This window comes from Oncorhynchus tshawytscha, unplaced genomic scaffold, assembly GCF_018296145.1.
Source record: "Oncorhynchus tshawytscha isolate Ot180627B unplaced genomic scaffold, Otsh_v2.0 Un_contig_12071_pilon_pilon, whole genome shotgun sequence".
Lineage (NCBI taxonomy): Eukaryota > Metazoa > Chordata > Actinopteri > Salmoniformes > Salmonidae > Oncorhynchus > Oncorhynchus tshawytscha.
The window spans coordinates 35,774-54,104 of record NW_024608713.1 but is presented as its reverse complement, the minus strand read 5'-3'; the positions used below and the strand labels follow the sequence as shown (position 1 = coordinate 54,104).

Sequence of the window (18,331 nt, the reverse complement as noted above, 5' to 3'; positions counted from 1 at the left end):
TTGTGATAGGCAAGGCAGCTATTTCAACATTATCTCTACATTTAACTGAAGTCACACTCTTTGACACTAATTTCTAGTTTCCATCATTTTCCTAAATGTTTTCCTCTAAAAGCACACAGAGGTAAATTCTTGTCATTCTCTACCTACAGCCAGGTCATTGTTAACGCTCTACCTATTGTTAATGCTACGATGGCACTGCTGACCTATACGAATATAACGGCATTCGGCCCAACACTACCCCATTCACTCTGAACGGACCGCGAACATCACTGTCCCACCATGCATTCAACCGGTACTATATTATCTGCTGAGTCAACAAGGCGCACACCCGACCGCATAGGAAACAAATAAAGGGAGAGAGGGGAGAGGGGGGACGTGCTCACACGGCCGCGCGCACCATAGGACACATTTACGCACGGATACATAGAGGGGTGCCGAAATAGAAACACGCGCACGGGCGTACTAACTTTACAACTCACTTACACAGACATGATGAAACGCGCACACGCACGCACGTTGTCGCCAGTGGAGACACGCGGGCCACCGTGGACTGCGGTATAAAACAGAAGAGCCAGATTCTCACAAAACTCTATGTAAAAGGATTGGCGCGTGAGAGAGGAGAGGAGACGAACCAGGTAAGCCCCCGGTCCTGGTTGAACCGAATAGCCCATGGTGTTTCAACAGAACAGATTTAGGCCTAGGCTATCCACCCGCGTAACACTCATAATTGGATAAACATTTTGAGAAGTATTTCTTAGCCTATATTTATAAAAATATTAAATGTAATTGTAGGCCTAGTCCAAATAGGGTTCGTTGTTGGTGATGGAATAAATATAGGCTGTTATTAGAAATTGATAACGTTAAATTATTGGATTTTGTGTTGGCTTATGTTACAGTATGTTTTATAAAATGGTTTTAACCAGTTTTTAACTTTTACATTTAAAAAAAAAACTTTTTGTAAGGATTGTCACAACATCTTTGGGGATATGCTATACTAGGCTACCATGACCTTTGATTAGAGTTTGTGGATGATGGCAGTAATGTTAGTTGTTTGTGGTTCCATAAATTGGTTCCATCAGAATGGAAATAATATCCGAGTGACATCTCGGAACATGAGGACATTTCCAGACATCATCATTAACATATTTCATAGATTACTGGGAATGCTTAAACAATATTAAAGGATTTTAATACATTGAATTGTAATCTATCCTAGTTTAAATGATGAAACTTCCCTCTCATGCCACCTCTCTCCCCTCTCCCCTCTCTCTCTCCCCCTTCTCTCTCCCCCCTCTCTCTCTCTCCTCTCTCCCTCCCCCTCTCTCTATAGACATGAATAGAGCTACTAAAACCCACATGACCTCCCCCATGTTTTTCCCTGGCATGGGTATGGCCCCTTTTTTCAAGGTGATCTCACACATACACATATTTAAATAATCGATTATATGATTTACACAAACACACTAATATCTATCTATCTGTCGCTGTAGGTGACTGTGTTTGAGCAGGAGCACTTCCAGGGCAAGTGCCAGGAGTTCACCTCTGAGTGCTGTAACATCCAGAACTGTGGTCTGGACAACATCCGTTCTATCAGAGTGGAGAGTGGAGCGTGAGTCTCTTACAACCCTGATTGTCTGTGGAGGCTGTGTGTGTGAGTGGAGGTATCCGGTGTGTGTGTGTGTGTTGGTGGAGCGTGAGTCTCTTACAACCCTGGTTGTCTGTGGAGGCTGTGTGTGTGAGTGGAGGTATCGGTGTGTGTGTGTGTTGGTGGAGCGTGAGTCTCTTACAACCCTGGTTGTGTGGAGGTATCCGTGTGGAGCGTGAGTGGGGGGAGGTATCTGTGTTTGGTTTTTGTCTGTGTGGGTGGGGGTATGATTCTCTGTGCTGTAGCCTGTTGTCATGCATGGTCAACCATTGACCACCAGGGTGGGGTGTTGTCCCTCTGTCCTGCTCTTTCTCATTGTATTTTAATCTGTCCCCTTCTCTCATTGAATGAAATGCAATATGTCAGTAACTCTCTCCTCCTCTCTGTCCTCTTCTATCTCTGAATGTAACATATCAGTAACTCTCTCTCTCCTCTCTGTTCTCTTCTATCTCTGAATGTAACTATCAGTAACTCTCTCTCTCCTCTCTCCTCTTCTATCTCTGAATGTAACTAGTCAGTAACTCTCTCCTCCCTCTCTGTCCTCTTCTATCTCTGAATGTAACTAGTCAGTAACTCTCTCCTCCCTCTCTGTCCTCTTCTATCTCTGAATGTAACATGTCAGTAACTCTCTCTCCTCCCTCTCTGTCCTCTTCTATCTCTGAATGTAACTAGTCTGTAACTCTCTCTCCTCCCTCTCTGTCCTCTTCTATCTCTGAATGTAACTAGTCAGTAACTCTCTCTCCTCCCTCTCTATTCTCTTCTATCTCTGAATGTAACATGTCAGTAACTCTCTCCTCCCTCTCTGTCCTCTTCTATCTCTGAATGTAACTAGTCAGTAACTCTCTCTCCCTACCCCTGTAGCTGGGTGGGCTTTGAGCATCATGACTTCCAGGGCCAGCAGTTCATCCTGGAGAGAGGAGAGTACCCCCACTGGGACGCCTACAGCGGCTCCCTGTCCTACCACGTGGAGCGCCTCATGTCCCTGCGCCCCATCTACTGCGCTGTGAGGACTGTGTGTGTGTGTGTGTGTGTGTGTGTGTGTGTGTGTGTGTGTGTGTGTGTGTGTGTGTGTGTGTGGGGAGAGAGAAATACAGCGAGAGATGGATACATAGAGAGCGTGGGAAAGAGTGTCAGTATTCTATGTTAGTGTTTATAGAAGACAGTGGTCAGTGGTCAGTATTCTATGTTAGTGTTTATAGAAGACAGTGGTCAGTATTCTATGTTAGTGTTTATAGAAGACAGTATTCTATGTTAGTGTTTATATTCTATGTTAGTGTTTATAGAAGACTGTGGTCAGTATTCTATGTTAGTGTTTATAGAAGACAGTATTCTATGTTAGTGTTTATAGAAGACAGTGGTCAGTATTCTATGTTAGTGTTTATAGAAGACAGTAATCTATGTTAGTGTTTATAGAAGACAGTATATCTATGTTAGTGTTTATAGAAGACAGTATTCTATGTTAGTGTTTATAGAAGACAGTGGTCAGTATTCTATGTTAGTGTTTATAGAAGACAGTGGTCAGTATTCTATGTTAGTGTTTATAGAAGACAGTGTGTTTATAGTATTCTATGTTAGTGTTTATAGAAGACAGTTAGTGTTTATAGAAGACAGTATTCTATGTTAGTGTTTATAGAAGACAGTGGTCAGTATTCTATGTTAGTGTTTATAGAAGACAGTATTCTATGTTAGTGTTTATAGAAGACAGTGGTCAGTATCTATGTTAGTGTTTATAGAAGACAGTGGTCAGTATTCTATGTTAGTGTTTATAGAAGACAGTGGTCAGTATTCTATGTTAGTGTTTATAGAAGACAGTATTCTATGTTAGTGTTTATAGAAGACAGTGGTCAGTATTCTATGTTAGTGTTTATAGAAGACAGTATTCTATGTTAGTGTTTATAGAAGACAGTATTCTATGTTAGTGTTTATAGAAGACAGTATTCTATGTTAGTGTTTATAGAAGACAGTGGTCAGTATTCTATGTTAGTGTTTATAGAAGACAGTGGTCAGTATTCTATGTTAGTGTTTATAGAAGACAGTGGTCAGTATTCTATGTTAGTGTTTATAGAAGACAGTATTCTATGTTAGTGTTTATAGAAGACAGTGGTCAGTATTCTATGTTAGTGTTTATAGAAGACAGTATTCTATGTTAGTGTTTATAGAAGACAGTATTCTATGTTAGTGTTTACAGTATTCTATGTTAGTGTTTATAGAAGACAGTATTCTATGTTAGTGTTTATAGAAGACAGTATTCTATGTTAGTGTTTATAGAAGACAGTATTCTATGTTTGTGTTTATAGAAGACAGTGGTCAGTATTCTATGTTAGTGTTTATAGAAGACAGATTCTATGTTTGTGTTTATAGAGGTTAGTGTTTATAGAGACAGTACTGTTATGTTTATAGTCAGTCTGTATGTTTAGAAGACAAAAGGAAACTAACTGAGATTGTGTTAGTGTTTATCCCTCCCAGTCTCTCTATGTTCTCTCTTATCCCAGATCCTGTCTCTCCCTCGCTCCATCCTCCTCTATCCTTCTCTTATAGAAGACCTCTCAGTATTCTCTGTTATCCTCTTTATCCTCTATCCTCTCTTCTATGTCTATCCTCTCTTATATCCTCTCTTCCTCTATCCTCTCTGTCCTCTATCCTCTCTCCCTCTATCCTTTGTGTCCTCTATCCTCTCTTCCTCTATCCTCTCTCTCCCTCTATCCTATCCTCTTATCCTCTCTTCTCTTCCTCTATCCTCTCTCTTCCTCTATCCTCTCTCTCCCTCTATCCTCTCTTCCTCTATCCTCTCTCTCCCTCTATCCTCTCTTCTATCCTCTATCCTCTCTTCCTCTATCCTCTCTCCCTCTATCCCTCTCTTCCTCTATCCTCTCTTCCTCTATCCTCTCTCCTCTATCCTCTTTCCTCTATCCTCTCTCTCTATCCTCTATCCTCTTCTCCTCCCTCTATCCTCTCTCCTCTATCCTCTCTCCCTCTATCCTCTCTCTCCCTCTATCCTCTCTCTCCCTCTATCCTCTCTTCTCCCTCTATCCTCTCTTCCTCTATCCTCTCTCCCTCTATCCTCTCTTCCTCTATCCTCTCTCTTCCTCTATCCTCTCTCTCCCTCTATCCTCTCTTCCTCTATCCTCTCTCTCCCTCTATCCTCTCTCTTCCTCTATCCTCTCTTCCTCTATCCTCTCTTCCTCTATCCTCTCTTCCTCTATCCTCTCTTCCTCTATCCTCTCTTCCTCTATCCTCTCTTCCTCTATCCTCTCTTCCCTCTATCCTCTCTTCCTCTATCCTCTCTCTTCCTCTATCCTCTCTTCCTCTATCCTCTCTCTTCCTCTATCCTCTCTTCCTCTATCCTCTCTCTCTCCTCTATCCTCTCTTCCTCTATCCTCTCTCCTCCCTCTATCCTCTCTCTCCTCTATCCTCTCCTTCCTCTATCCTCTCTTCCTCTATCCTCTCTTCCTCTTCCTCTATCCTCTCTTCCTCTATCCTCTCTCTTCCTCTATCCTCTATCCTCTATCCTCTCTCTTCCTCTATCCTCTCTTCCTCTATCCTCTCTCCCCTCTATCCTCTCTCTCCCTCTCTATCCTCTCTCTCCCTCTATCCTCTCTCCCTCTATCCTCTCTCTCCTCTATCCTCCCTCTATCCTCTCTCTCCCTCTATCCTCTCTTCCTCTCTTCCTCCTCTCCCTCTATCCTCTCTTCCTCCTATCCTCTCCTCCCATGCTCTCTATCCCTTTCTCCCTCTATCCTCTCCCCTCTATCCTCTCTCTCCCTCTAATCCTCTCTCCCCCTCTATCCTCGCTCTCCCTGTATCCTCGCTCCACCCTCCCCCTCTATCCTCTCTCCTCCTTCCCCTCCCAGTCCCACCAGAGCAGTCGTATGCAGATCTTTGAGAAAGAGAACTTCATGGGTCGCAGCGCTGAGCTGTGTGATGATTACCCCTCTCTGAGGGCCATGGGCTGGTGCATGCCCGAGGTCGGATCCATGCACATTCAGTGTGGCGCGTAAGTCAACATTAAACACAAGCACACACTCACTAATTAGATACTGTACAAAAACACAATGGCACAAACCTCAGGAGGTTGGTGGTATCTTATTTGGGGGGGCTTCCATTGACTGCTGGATCGAAGTAAGTGTAATGGTATCAAAACCACGTGGTTTCTATGTGTTTGATGCCATTCCATTTGCTCTGATACAGCCGTTATTATGAGACGTCCTCCCCTCAGCAGCCTCCACTGACACAAACACACTCCAATCTTGCTATAGTGAAACAATTAAAGCAAAACATTGTGTGACAATTCTATTCAATGTCATCCGAAACTTCCCCTCTAAGCCAAACATGTCTCTCCCTCCCTCCCACCCCTCCCTCCTATCACCCCTCCTCCTCCCTCCCTCCATCCCTCCCCCTCCGCTCCCTCTCTCCCTCCATCCCTCCTTCCCCCCCTCCGCTCCCTCTCTCCTCTCTCCCTCCATCCCTCCCTTCCCCCTCCGCTCCCTCTCTCCTCTCTCCCTCCCTCCCTCCGCTCCCTCTCTCCTCTCTCTCCCCTCCATCCCTCCCCCCTTCCCCCTCCGCTCCCTCTCTCCTCTCTCTCCTCTCTCCCTCCGCTCCCCCTTCCCCCGCTCCGTCTCTCTCCACCCCCTCCGCTCCCTCTCTCCTCTCTCCCTCCATCCCTCCCTTCCCCCTCCGCTCCCTCTCTCCTCTCTCCCTCCGCTTCCTCCCTTCCCCGCTCCTCTCCACCCCCCCCACTCCGTCTCTCTCCACCCCCTCCGCTCCCTCTCCTCCCCCTCCATCCCTCCCCCCGCTCCATCTCTTCCCCCCCCCCCCTCCGCTCCCTTCTCCTCTCTCCCTCCGCTCCCTCCCTTCCCCGCTCCATCTCTCCCCCCCTGCTCCCTCTCTCCTCTCTCCCTCCATCCCCACAGCTTTGTGTGCTACCAGTTCCCGGCTACAGGGGCCAGCAGTACATCATGGAGTGTGAGAGACACAGTGGAGATTACCAACACTGGAAGAACTGGGGCTCCCACTGCCAGACCCCCCAGATCCAGTCTATCCGCCGTATCCAGCACTAACCGGGCCCAGAGCGGACCGTACCCCTAACAGAGCCCCAGGCTTCGGCCTAGGGCTGGGTCTACTGGGGCCTTGTCACAGCACGGCCAACACATACACAGTCAGTCAGAACCATCCCACAGTTTCTACTAACACATCTCAACTCCGTCACGGACGTCCTCAGATCCTCCTGTTGATAACACAACAGGGTATTATTCCTACGAGAGGCGACTCGTATATCAGTGCCGTAACGTCAACAGCAACGTGAGACGAGTTGAGTCATCACTGTAACACGTTATAGAGGACCGTTATAGTGTAATAACAGTCTTGCAGGTTGTAGTATATATATCACAGATATATATCAGGGACTTTGGTTCACCAGCACCAATAACAGCAATAGACAGTAGTGGTGAGAGAGGAGGAGGAGGGAGATCATCACTGACCAATAAACTCATGCTCAACTCAGACCTGGGTCCTGTGTTCTTCTTGGGTAGTATATGTTTGTACACATTCACTATATACCGTACTATACACTGGGTAGTTTGGATACTGGATGCTGATTGGCTAAAACAGCATTCAGCCGTGTGTATGTGAGACCGTATACCATGACTATGACGTTGCGTCTTTTCCCCTTTATTAAAATGGCTACATCAACAATAGGTTGGCATGACGATGTAGAAAATAAGCGTTTGATGAATTTGAGAGAAAACAAAACGAATATGAAAGAACACAAAACGGAGCTGTACTATATGTCTTCATACACACATCTACTATATACTGTACTATGTCTTCATACACACATCTACTATATACTGTACTACTATATACTGTACTATATGTCTTCATACACACATCTACTATATACTGTACTACTATATACTATATACTGTACTATATGTCTTCATACACACATCTACTATATACTGTACTATATGTCTTCATACACACATCTACTATATACTGTACTACTATCTACTATATACTGTACTATATGTCTTCATACACACATCTACTATATACTGTACTATATGTCTTCATACACACATCTACTATATACTATATACTATATACTGTACTATATGTCTTCATACACATATCTACTATATACTGTACTATATGTCTTCATACACACATCTACTATATACTGTACTATATGTCTTCATACACACATCTAATATACTGTACTACTATATACTATATACTGTACTATATGTCTTCATACACACATCTACTATATACTGTACTACTATATACTGTACTATGTCTTCATACACACATCTACTATATACTGTACTATATGTATGTCTTTATATAGATACATCTAAATGTCTTCATACACATATCTACAATACATCTACTACATATAATATATACTTGTATTATACTGTACATCTGTACTCAACATCTATTGTACTATACATCCTTTTTGCCTCTGGGGGGTGCTCTTGAGCCAAAAGAGGTCCCTTAAATCAGAATTTCCCAACCATCTCCTTGGGCTCCCCCAGACATTTCACATTTTCGTTTTAACCTTAAACTGGCACGCATGATTGAATTCGTCAACTAATCGTCAAGCCTTTGACTAATTGAACCAGGTGTGACAATTTAAGGTTAAAACAAAAATGTGAAACGTCTGGGGAGGCCCAAGGAGAGGGCTGGGAAACACTGCCTTAACTCAATGGACAGAAGTAGTCCAAGGAATGACCTCATTGGAGCACACACAAAGGGCATACCTCCCCACGCCCATGACTTAAAGCTTTTATTACTCGCCTACTAAGGGCTGTGTGGTTTAACAAGGAAACATCTATTCATATAATACCATATGTGTATATGAAACATAGTCACCTCTCAAACCAAAATTTGAGTCAAAATAAATAAATGCATTCTACACTCACGGTGTACCTTTAAATGTATGTGTGTGTGTTGACTGTATGCCTGTATACACATTTAGCTGTTGTCATGGAGTCAGCTCACGGGGATCCAAATAAAGATCAAGTCTTATAAAATAAGTGAATGTTTTTTGTTAATGATGTCTTTCCGGCTTACTTACAGTGTAGGAGTGACTTTTTATTTAACTAAGCATATAAGGTGTTCACTTTTATGAACTACGTTTCCATGGTGATATTAGTTGGTCTTTGATAGCAGAACACCCACATCAAGAGGCACAAAACCAGCTTTATACTCAGAAAACAACTTCAAAACAGTCATAAAAAACATTTTTTCAAAATCACTGATTGAATAAATTCCTTACAAAAAAAACAACATCAAATGTAGGCCACTCAAAACACCTGAGCTAGGAACCATGACAACACAGCTGACTAACAATACAGTGATACTGTTGAAATACAAAGGCTGTGTCCCAGATGGCACCTTATTCCCTCTATAGTGCACTACTTTTGACCAGAGCCCTGTATGTGCCCTGTCAAAAGTGCCTGTGATGTACCTAACTTCACATATGTTTCAGGTGTCTATACAGTATGGCCGAGTCCGAAATGGCACCCCATTCCCTATATAGTACACTACTTTTGGCCGTTCAAAATGAGTGCACTATATAGTGAATAGCGTGCCATTTGGGCCATACCCCATGTGATCATGCACCGGAGGGAAACTGGTTTATATTTGAAGTGGAGTAAATGACTACTTCCCTTTTCAGTTGTGTTATAAGAAACCTTCGAAACGGAGTTCCTGTCCTCTCTTCATCCTCTTTCCTTCTGTGTAAAATCCCCTGTTCTCCTCTTTCCTCCTGTACCGCTCTGTTTTATCCTCCTGTACCGCTCTGTTTTATCCTCCTGTACCGCTCTGTTTTATCCTCCTGTACCACTCTGTTTTATCCTCCTGTACCGCTGTTTTATCCTCCTGCTCTGGTTTTATCCTCCTGTACCACCGCCTCCTGTACCGCTGGTTTTATCCTCCTGTACCGCTCTGGTTTTATAATCCTGTACCACTCTGGTTTAATCCTCCTGTACCGCTCTGGTTTTATCCTCCTGTACCGCTCTGGTTTTATCCTCCTGTACCGCTCTGGTTTTATCCTCCTGTACCGCTCTGGTTTTATCCTCCTGTACCGCTCTGGTTTTATCCTCCTGTACCACTCTGTTTTATCCTCCTGTACCGCTCTGGTTTTATCCTCCTGTACCACTCTGTTTTATCCTCCTGTACCTCTCTGGTTTTATCCTCCTGTACCACTCTGTTTTATCCTCCTGTACCACTCTGTTTTATCCTCCTGTACCACTCTGTTTTATCCTCCTGTACCACTCTGTTTTATCCTCCTGTACCACTCTGTTTTATCCTCCTGTACCGCTCTGGTTTCATCCTCCTGTACCGCTCTGGTTTATCCTCCTGTACCACTCTGTTTTATCCTCCTGTACCACTCTGGTTTTATCCTCCTGTACCACTCTGGTTTATCCTCCTGTACCACTCTGGTTTATCCTCCTGTACCGCTCTGTTTTATCCTCCTGTACCGCTCTGGTTTTATAATCTTGTACCGCTCTGGTTTTATCCTCCTGTACCACTCTGGTTTATCCTCCTGTACCGCTCTGGTTTATCCTCCTGTACCGCTCTGGTTTTATAATCTTGTACCGCTCTGTTTAATCCTCCTGTACCACTCTGTTTTATCCTCTGTACCGCTCTGGTTTTATCCTCCTGTACCTCCTGTTTTATCCTCCTGTACCGCTCTGGTTTTATAATCTTGTACCGCTCTGTTTTATCCTCCTGTACCGCTCTGTTTTATCCTCCTGTACCGCTCTGGTTTTATCCTCCTGTACCGCTCTGTTTTATCCTCCTGTACCGCTCTGTTTTATCCTCCTGCACCGCTCTGTTTTATCCTCCTGTACCGCTCTGCACTACTCTGTTTTATCCTCCTGTGGATGAACCTCTTCAATTATGACTGGGTTTATTATCTATATATGTCAATCCCCCTCTAGGTGCATGTCAACAGCCTAGACATACAGTATTGTCTGCGTTCCAAATGGGACCTTTATTCATAGTGCACAACTTTTGACCAGGGTTAAAGTTCAGGGTCAAAAGTAGGGCACTATGAAGTGAAAAGGGTTACATTTGAGACACACGCGTTTTGTCTCTTCTTCTGATTCAACTCCTTTCCTTAATCTGCACTGATGTTAGAGAGCTGGACTGGGGAAAGTACCTAGAGGACAGCTAGAGGATACCTAGAGGACAGCTAGAGGACAGCTAGAGGATACCTAGAGGACAGCTAGAGGACAGCTAGAGGACAGCTAGAGGATACCTAGAGGACAGCTAGAGGACAGCTAGAGGATACCTAGAGGACAGCTAGAGGACAGCTAGAGGATACCTAGAGGACACCTAGAGGACACCTAGAGGACAGCTAGAGGATACCTAGAGGATAGCTAGAGGATACCTAGAGGATACCCTAGGGGATACCTAGGGGACAGCTAGAGGATACCAAGAGGACAGCTAGAGCACAGCTAGAGGATACCTAGAGGACAGCTAGAGGACAGCTAGATAATACCTAGAGGATACCTTCGAGGACAGCTAGAGGATACCTAGAGGACAGGATGAGGATACCTAGAGGACAGGATGAGGATATCTAGAGGACAGCTAGAGGATACCTAGAGGACAGCTAGAGGATACCTAGAGGACAGCTAGAGGATACCTAGAGGACAGCCTAGAGGACAGCTAGAGGACAGCTAGAGGACAGCTAGAGGATACCTAGAGGACAGCTAGAGGATACCTAGAGGACAGCTAGAGGACAGCTAGAGGATACCTAGAGGACAGCTAGAGGACAGCTAGAGGATACCTAGAGGACAGCTAGAGGACAGCTAGAGGATACCTAGAGGACAGCTAGAGGATATCTAGAGGACAGCTAGAGGATACCTAGAGGACAGCTAGAGGATACCTAGAGGACAGCTAGAGGACAGCTATAGGATACCTAGAGGACAGCTAGAGGATACCTAGAGGATACCTAGGGGACAGCTAGGGGATACCAAGAGGACAGCTAGAGGACAGCTAGAGGATACCTCGAGGACAGCTAGAGGATACCTAGAGGACAGCTAGAGGACAGCTAGAGGACAGCTAGATAATACCTAGAGGATACCTTCGAGGACAGCTAGAGGATACCTAGAGGACAGCTAGAGGATACCTAGAGGACAGCTAGAGGATACCTAGAGGACAGCTAGAGGATATCTAGAGGACAGCTAGAGGACAGCTAGAGGATACCTAGGGGACAGCTAGAGAGGATACCTAGAGGACAGCTATAGGATACCTAGAGGACAGCTAGAGGACAGCTAGAGGACAGCTAGATAATACCTAGAGGATACCTTCGAGGACAGCTAGAGGATATCTAGAGGACAGCTAGAGGATACCTAGAGGACAGCTAGAGGATATCTAGAGGACAGCTAGAGGATACCTAGGGGACAGCTAGAGGATACCTAGAGGACAGCTATAGGATACCTAGAGGACAGCTAGAGGACAGCTAGAGGATACCTAGAGGACAGCTAGAGGACAGCTAGAGGATACCTAGAGGACAGCTAGAGGATACCTAGAGGACAGCTAGAGGACAACTAGAGGATACCTAGAGGACAGCTAGAGGATACCTAGAGGATACCTAGAGCACAGCTAGATGACAGCTAGAGGATACCTAGAGGACAGCCAGAGGACAGCTAGAGGATACCTAGAGGACAGCTAGAGGATACCTAGAGGACAGCTAGAGGATACCTAGAGGACAGCTAGAGGATACCTAGAGGACAGCTAGAGGACAGCTAGAGTACAGCTAGAGGATACCTAGAGGATACCTAGGGGACAGCTAGAGGATACCTAGAGGACAGCTAGAGTACAGCTAGAGGATACCTAGAGGATACCTCGAGGACAGCTGGAGAATAGCTAGAGGATAGCTAGAGGATACCTTCGAGGACAGCTAGAGGATAGCTAGAGGACACCTAGAGGATAGCTAGAGGATAGCTAGAGGACACCAAGAGGATAGCTAGAGGACACCTAGAGGATACTTAGATGATACCTAGAGGATAGCTAGAGGACACCTAGAGGATACTTAGATGATACCTAGAGGATAGCTAGAGGACACCAAGAGGATAGCTAGAGGATACCTAGAGGATAGCTAGAGGATACCTAGAGGATAGCTAGAGGACACCAAGAGGATAGCTAGAGGACACCAAGAGGATAGCTAGAGGACACCAAGAGGATAGCTAGAGGACACCTAGAGGATAGCTAGAGGATACCTAGAGGATAGCTAGAGGATACCTAGAGGATAGCTAGAGGACACCAAGAGGATAGCTAGAGGACACCAAGAGGATAGCTAGAGGACACCTAGAGGATAGCTAGAGGATACCAAGAGGATAGCTAGAGGATACCTAGAGGATAGCTAGAGGACACCAAGAGGATAGCTAGAGGACACCAAGAGGATAGCTAGAGGACACCTAGAGAATAGCTAGAGGATACCTAGAGGACAGCTAGAGGACACCTAGAGGACAGCTAGAGGATACCTAGAGGACAGCTAGATACATACCTAGAGGATACCTTCGAGGACAGCTAGAGGATACCTAGAGGACAGCTAGAGGATACCTAGAGGACAGCTAGAGGATATCTAGAGGGCAGCTAGAGGACAGCTAGAGGATACCTAGGGGACAGCTAGAGGATACCTAGAGGATAGCTATAGGATACCTAGAGGACAGCTAGAGGATACCTAGAGGACAGCTAGAGGACAGCTAGAGGGGACAGCTAGAGGATAGCTAGAGGACAGCTAGAGGATACCTAGAGGACAGCTGGAGAATAGCTAGAGGATAGCTAGAGGATACCTAGAGGACAGCTAGAGGATAGCTAGATAATACCTAGAGGACAGCTAGAGGATACCTAGAGGACAGCAAGAGGATAGCTAGAGGACACCTAGAGGATATCTAGATGATACAGCTAGAGGCTATAGGATACCTAGTGGACACCTAAAGGATACCTAGAGGATACCTGATACAGCTAGAGGACAGCTAGAGGATACCAAGAGGACAGCTAGAGGATACCTAGAGGATAGCAGCTAGAGGATACCTAGAGGATAGCTAGAGGACAGCTAGAGGATAGCTAGAGGACAGCTAGAGGATACCTAGAGGACAGCTAGAGGATATCTAGAGGGCACCTAGGGGACAGCTAGAGGATACCTAGAGGATAGCTATAGGATAGCTAGAGGACAGCTAGAGGACAGCTAGAGGATACCTAGAGGACAGCTAGAGGACAGCTAGAGGACAGCTAGAGGACAGCTAGAGGATACCTAGAGGACAGCTAGAGGATACCTAGAGGACAGCTAGAGGATACCTAGAGGACAGCTAGAGGACAGCTAGAGGACAGCTAGAGGATAGCTAGAGGACAGCTAGAGGATACCTAGAGGACAGCTGGAGAATAGCTAGAGGATAGCTAGAGGATAGCTAGAGGACAGCTAGAGGATAGCTAGAGGACACCTAGAGGATAGCTAGAGGATAGCTAGAGGACACCAAGAGGATAGCTAGAGGATACCTAGAGGACAGCTATAGGATACCTAGAGGACAGCTAGAGGACAGCTAGAGGATACCTAGAGGACAGCTAGAGGACAGCTAGAGGACAGCTAGAGGATACCTAGAGGACAGCTAGAGGACAACTAAAGGATACCTAGAGGACAGCTAGAGGACAGCTAGAGGATACCTAGAGCACAGCTAGAGGACAGCTAGAGGATACCTAGAGGACAGCTAGAGGACAGCTAGAGGATACCTAGAGGACAGCTAGAGGATACCTAGAGGACAGCTAGAGGATACCTAGAGGACAGCTAGAGGACAGCTATAGGATACCTAGAGGACAGCTAGAGGATACCTAGAGGATACCTAGGGGACAGCTAGAGGACAGCTAGAGGATACCTCGAGGACAGCTAGAGGATACCTAGAGGACAGCTAGAGGATACCTAGAGGACAGCTAGAGGACAGCTAGATAATACCTAGAGGATACCTTCGAGGACAGCTAGAGGATACCTAGAGGACAGCTAGAGGATACCTAGAGGACAGCTAGAGGATATCTAGAGGGCACCTAGGGGACAGCTAGAGCACAGCTATAGGATACCTAGTGGACAGCTAAAGGATACCTAGAGGATACCTAGGGGACAGCTAGAGGACAGCTAGAGGATACCTCGAGGACAGCTAGAGGATACCTAGAGGACAGCTAGAGGACAGCTAGATAATACCTAGAGGATACCTAGAGGACAGCTAGAGGATACCTAGAGGACAGCTAGAGGATACCTAGAGGACAGCTAGAGGATATCTAGAGGGCACCTGGGGACAGCTAGAGGATACCTAGAGGATAGCTATAGGATAGCTAGAGGACAGCTAGAGGACAGCTAGAGAGGATACCTAGAGGACAGCTAGAGGACAGCTAGAGGACAGCCAGAGGACAGCTAGAGGATACCTAGAGGACAGCTAGAGGATACCTAGAGGACAGCTAGAGGATACCTAGAGGACAGCTAGAGGACAGCTAGAGGACAGCTAGAGGATAGCTAGAGGACAGCTAGAGGATACCTAGAGGACAGCTGGAGAATAGCTAGAGGATAGCTAGAGGATAGCTAGAGGATAGCTAGAGGACACCTAGAGGATAGCTAGAGGATAGCTAGAGGACACCAAGAGGATAGCTAGAGGACACCTAGAGGATACTTAGATGATACCTAGAGGATAGCTAGAGGATACCAAGAGGATAGCTAGAGGATACCTAGAGGATAGCTAGAGGACAGCTAGAGGATACCTAGAGGACAGCTAGAGGACAGCTAGAGGACAGCTAGAGGATACCTAGAGGACAGCTAGAGGATACCTAGAGGACAGCTAGAGGACAACTAGAGGATACCTAGAGGACAGCTAGAGGACAGCTAGAGGATACCTAGAGCACAGCTAGAGGACAGCTAGAGGATACCTAGAGGACAGCTAGAGGACAGCTAGAGGATACCTAGAGGACAGCTAGAGGATACCTAGAGGACAGCTAGAGGATACCTAGAGGACAGCTAGAGGACAGCTATAGGATACCTAGAGGACAGCTAGAGGATACCTAGAGGATACCTAGGGGACAGCTAGAGGACAGCTAGAGGATACCTCGAGGACAGCTAGAGGATACCTAGAGGACAGCTAGAGGATACCTAGAGGACAGCTAGAGGACAGCTAGATAATACCTAGAGGATACCTTCGAGGACAGCTAGAGGATACCTAGAGGACAGCTAGAGGATACCTAGAGGACAGCTAGAGGATATCTAGAGACCTAGGGGACAGCTAGAGGATACTCTAGAGGATAGCTATAGGATAGCTAGAGGACAGCTAGAGGACAGCTAGAGGATACCTAGAGGACAGCTAGAGGACAGCTAGAGGACAGCTAGAGGATAGCTAGAGGATACCTAGAGGACAGCTAGAGGATACCTAGAGGACACCTAGAGGACAGCTACAGCTAGAGGACAGCTAGAGGATAGCTAGAGGACAGCTAGAGGATACCTAGAGGACAGCTGGAGAATAGCTAGAGGATACTAGAGGATAGCTAGAGGACACCTAGAGGATAGCTAGAGGACACCTAGAGGATAGCTAGAGGATAGCTAGAGGACACCAAGAGGATAGCTAGAGGACACCTAGAGGATACTTACCTAGAGGATAGCTAGAGGATACCAAGAGGATAGCTAGGGATACCTAGAGGATAGCTAGAGGATACCTAGAGGATAGCTAGAGGACACCAAGGGATAGCTATCCTCTTGGTGTCCTCTAGCTATCCTCTTGGTGTCCTCTAGCTATCCTCTGTGTATCCTCTAGCTATCCTTCTAGGTATCCTCTAGCTATCCTCTTGGTATCCTCTAGCTATCCTCTAGGTATCCTCTAAGTATCCTCTTGGTGTCCTCTAGCTATCCTCTAGGTATCATCTAAGTATCCTCTGGTGTCCTCTAGCTGTCCTCTGCTATCCTCTAGCTATCCTCTGGCTATCCTCTAGGTGTCCTCTGGCTATCCCTCTCAGCTGTCTAGCTGTCCTCAGTATCTCTAGCTGTCCTCTGGTATCCTCTAACCTCTCTAGCTATCCTCTAGCTGTCCTCTAGCTTCCTCTAGGCTACTGTCCTCTAGGTATCCTCTAGCTGTCCCTAGGTATCCTCTAGCTGTCCTCTAGCTGTCCTCTGAAGTAGCTGTCCTCTAGGTATCCTCTGGTCTCTAGCTGTCCTCTCTAGCTATCCTATAGCTATCCTCTTCAGGTAATCCTTCTAGCTGTCTCTTCAGGTATCCTCTAGCTGTCCTCGTCCTCTGGTGTATTATCCTATTTGTCCTCTAGCTGTCCTCTAGGTATCCTCTAGCTGTCCTCTAGGTATCCTCTAGCTGTCCTCTAGGTATCCTCTAGCTGTCTGGTATCCTCTAGCTGTCCTCTAGGGTATCCTCCTAGCTGTCCTCTAGCTGTCCTCTGGGTGTCCTCTAGCTGTCCTCTTCGTATCCTCTAGCTATTCTCTGGAGGTGTCCTCTAGCTGTCCTCTAGCTGTCCTCTAGGTATCCTCTGGCTGTCCTCTTGTGCTCTAGGTATCCTCTAGCTGTCCTCTAGCTGTCCTCTATGTATCATCTAAGTCTCTAGCTATCCTCTAGGTGTCCTCTAGCTATCCTCTGGAGTGTCATCCTCTCTAGCTGTCCTCTTCTAGGCTGTCCTCTAGGCTATCTAGCTGTCCTCTAGCTGTCCTCTAGCTATCCTCTAGTTATCCTCTAGCTATCCTCTAGGTGTCCTCTAGCTATCCTCTTGGTATCCTCTAGCTATCCTCTAGGTGTCCTCTAGCTATCCTCTAGGTGGTATCCTCTAGCTGCCCTCTAGCTATCCTCTAGCTGTCCTCTTATCCTCTAGGTATTATCTAGCTATCCTCTAGGTGCCCCCTAAGTATCCTCTAGCTGTCCTCTAGGTATCCTCTAGCTGTATCTCTAGGTCTAAGTATCCTCCAGGTGTCCTCTAGGCTCTATCCTCTTCAGGTGTCCTCTAGCTGTCCTCTAGGTATCCTCTAGCTGTCCTCTAGGTGTCCTCTAGGTATCCTCTTAGCTGTCCTCTAGCTATCCTCTAGGTATCCTCTAGCTGTCCTCTAGCTGTCCTCTGGGTATCCTCTAGCTGTCCTCTAGGTATCCTCTAGCTGTCCTCTGGATATCCTCTAGCTGTCCTCTAGTATCTCTAGGTATCCTCTAGCTGTCCTCTAGCTGTCCTCTAGGTATCCTCTAGCTGTCCCTGGGTATCCTCTAGGTATCCTCTAGCTGTCCTCTAGGTGTCCTCTAGCTATCCTCTTGGTATCCTCTAGCTGTCCTCTAGGTGTCCTCTAGCTATCCTCTAGCTGTCCTCTAGCTATCCTCTAGGTATCCTCTAGCTATCCTCTAGCTATCCTCTAGCTATCCTGTGTCCTCTAGCTATCCTCTAGGTATCATCTAGCTGTCCTCTAGGTGTCCTCTAGCTATCCTCTAGCTGTATCATCTAGCTGTCCTCTAGGTGTCCTCTAGCTATCCTCTTGGTGTCCTCTAGCTATCCTCTAGCTATCCTCTAGGTGTCCTCTAGCTATCCTCTAGCTGTCCTCTAGCTATCCTCTAGCTATCCTCTAGCTATTCTCCAGCTGTCCTCTAGGTATCCTCTAGCTGTCCTCTAGCTATCCTCTAGCTGTCCTCTAGCTGTCCTCTAGCTGTCCTCTAGGTATCC

The 18,331-nt window shown here is 46.2% G+C and overlaps 2 long non-coding RNA genes and 1 pseudogene across 2 annotated transcripts; 1 reads left to right on the top strand and 2 right to left on the bottom strand.

Annotated features, from left to right (window-relative positions):
- Nucleotides 1-480: 480 nt before the first annotated feature.
- Nucleotides 481-7,144, top strand: LOC121843751 (annotated as a pseudogene).
- Nucleotides 7,145-9,396: 2,252 nt separating this feature from the next.
- On the bottom strand, nucleotides 9,397-10,509 carry LOC121843752. Its single transcript, XR_006081724.1, has 2 exons — nucleotides 9,573-10,509; nucleotides 9,397-9,519 (listed from the first exon to the last, which is right to left on the bottom strand). It is a non-coding gene; the product is annotated as an uncharacterized LOC121843752 (long non-coding RNA).
- A 512-nt stretch (nucleotides 10,510-11,021) lies between these two features.
- On the bottom strand, nucleotides 11,022-12,091 carry LOC121843753. Its single transcript, XR_006081725.1, has 3 exons — nucleotides 11,913-12,091; nucleotides 11,525-11,866; nucleotides 11,022-11,193 (listed from the first exon to the last, which is right to left on the bottom strand). It is a non-coding gene; the product is annotated as an uncharacterized LOC121843753 (long non-coding RNA).
- Nucleotides 12,092-18,331: the final 6,240 nt, after the last annotated feature.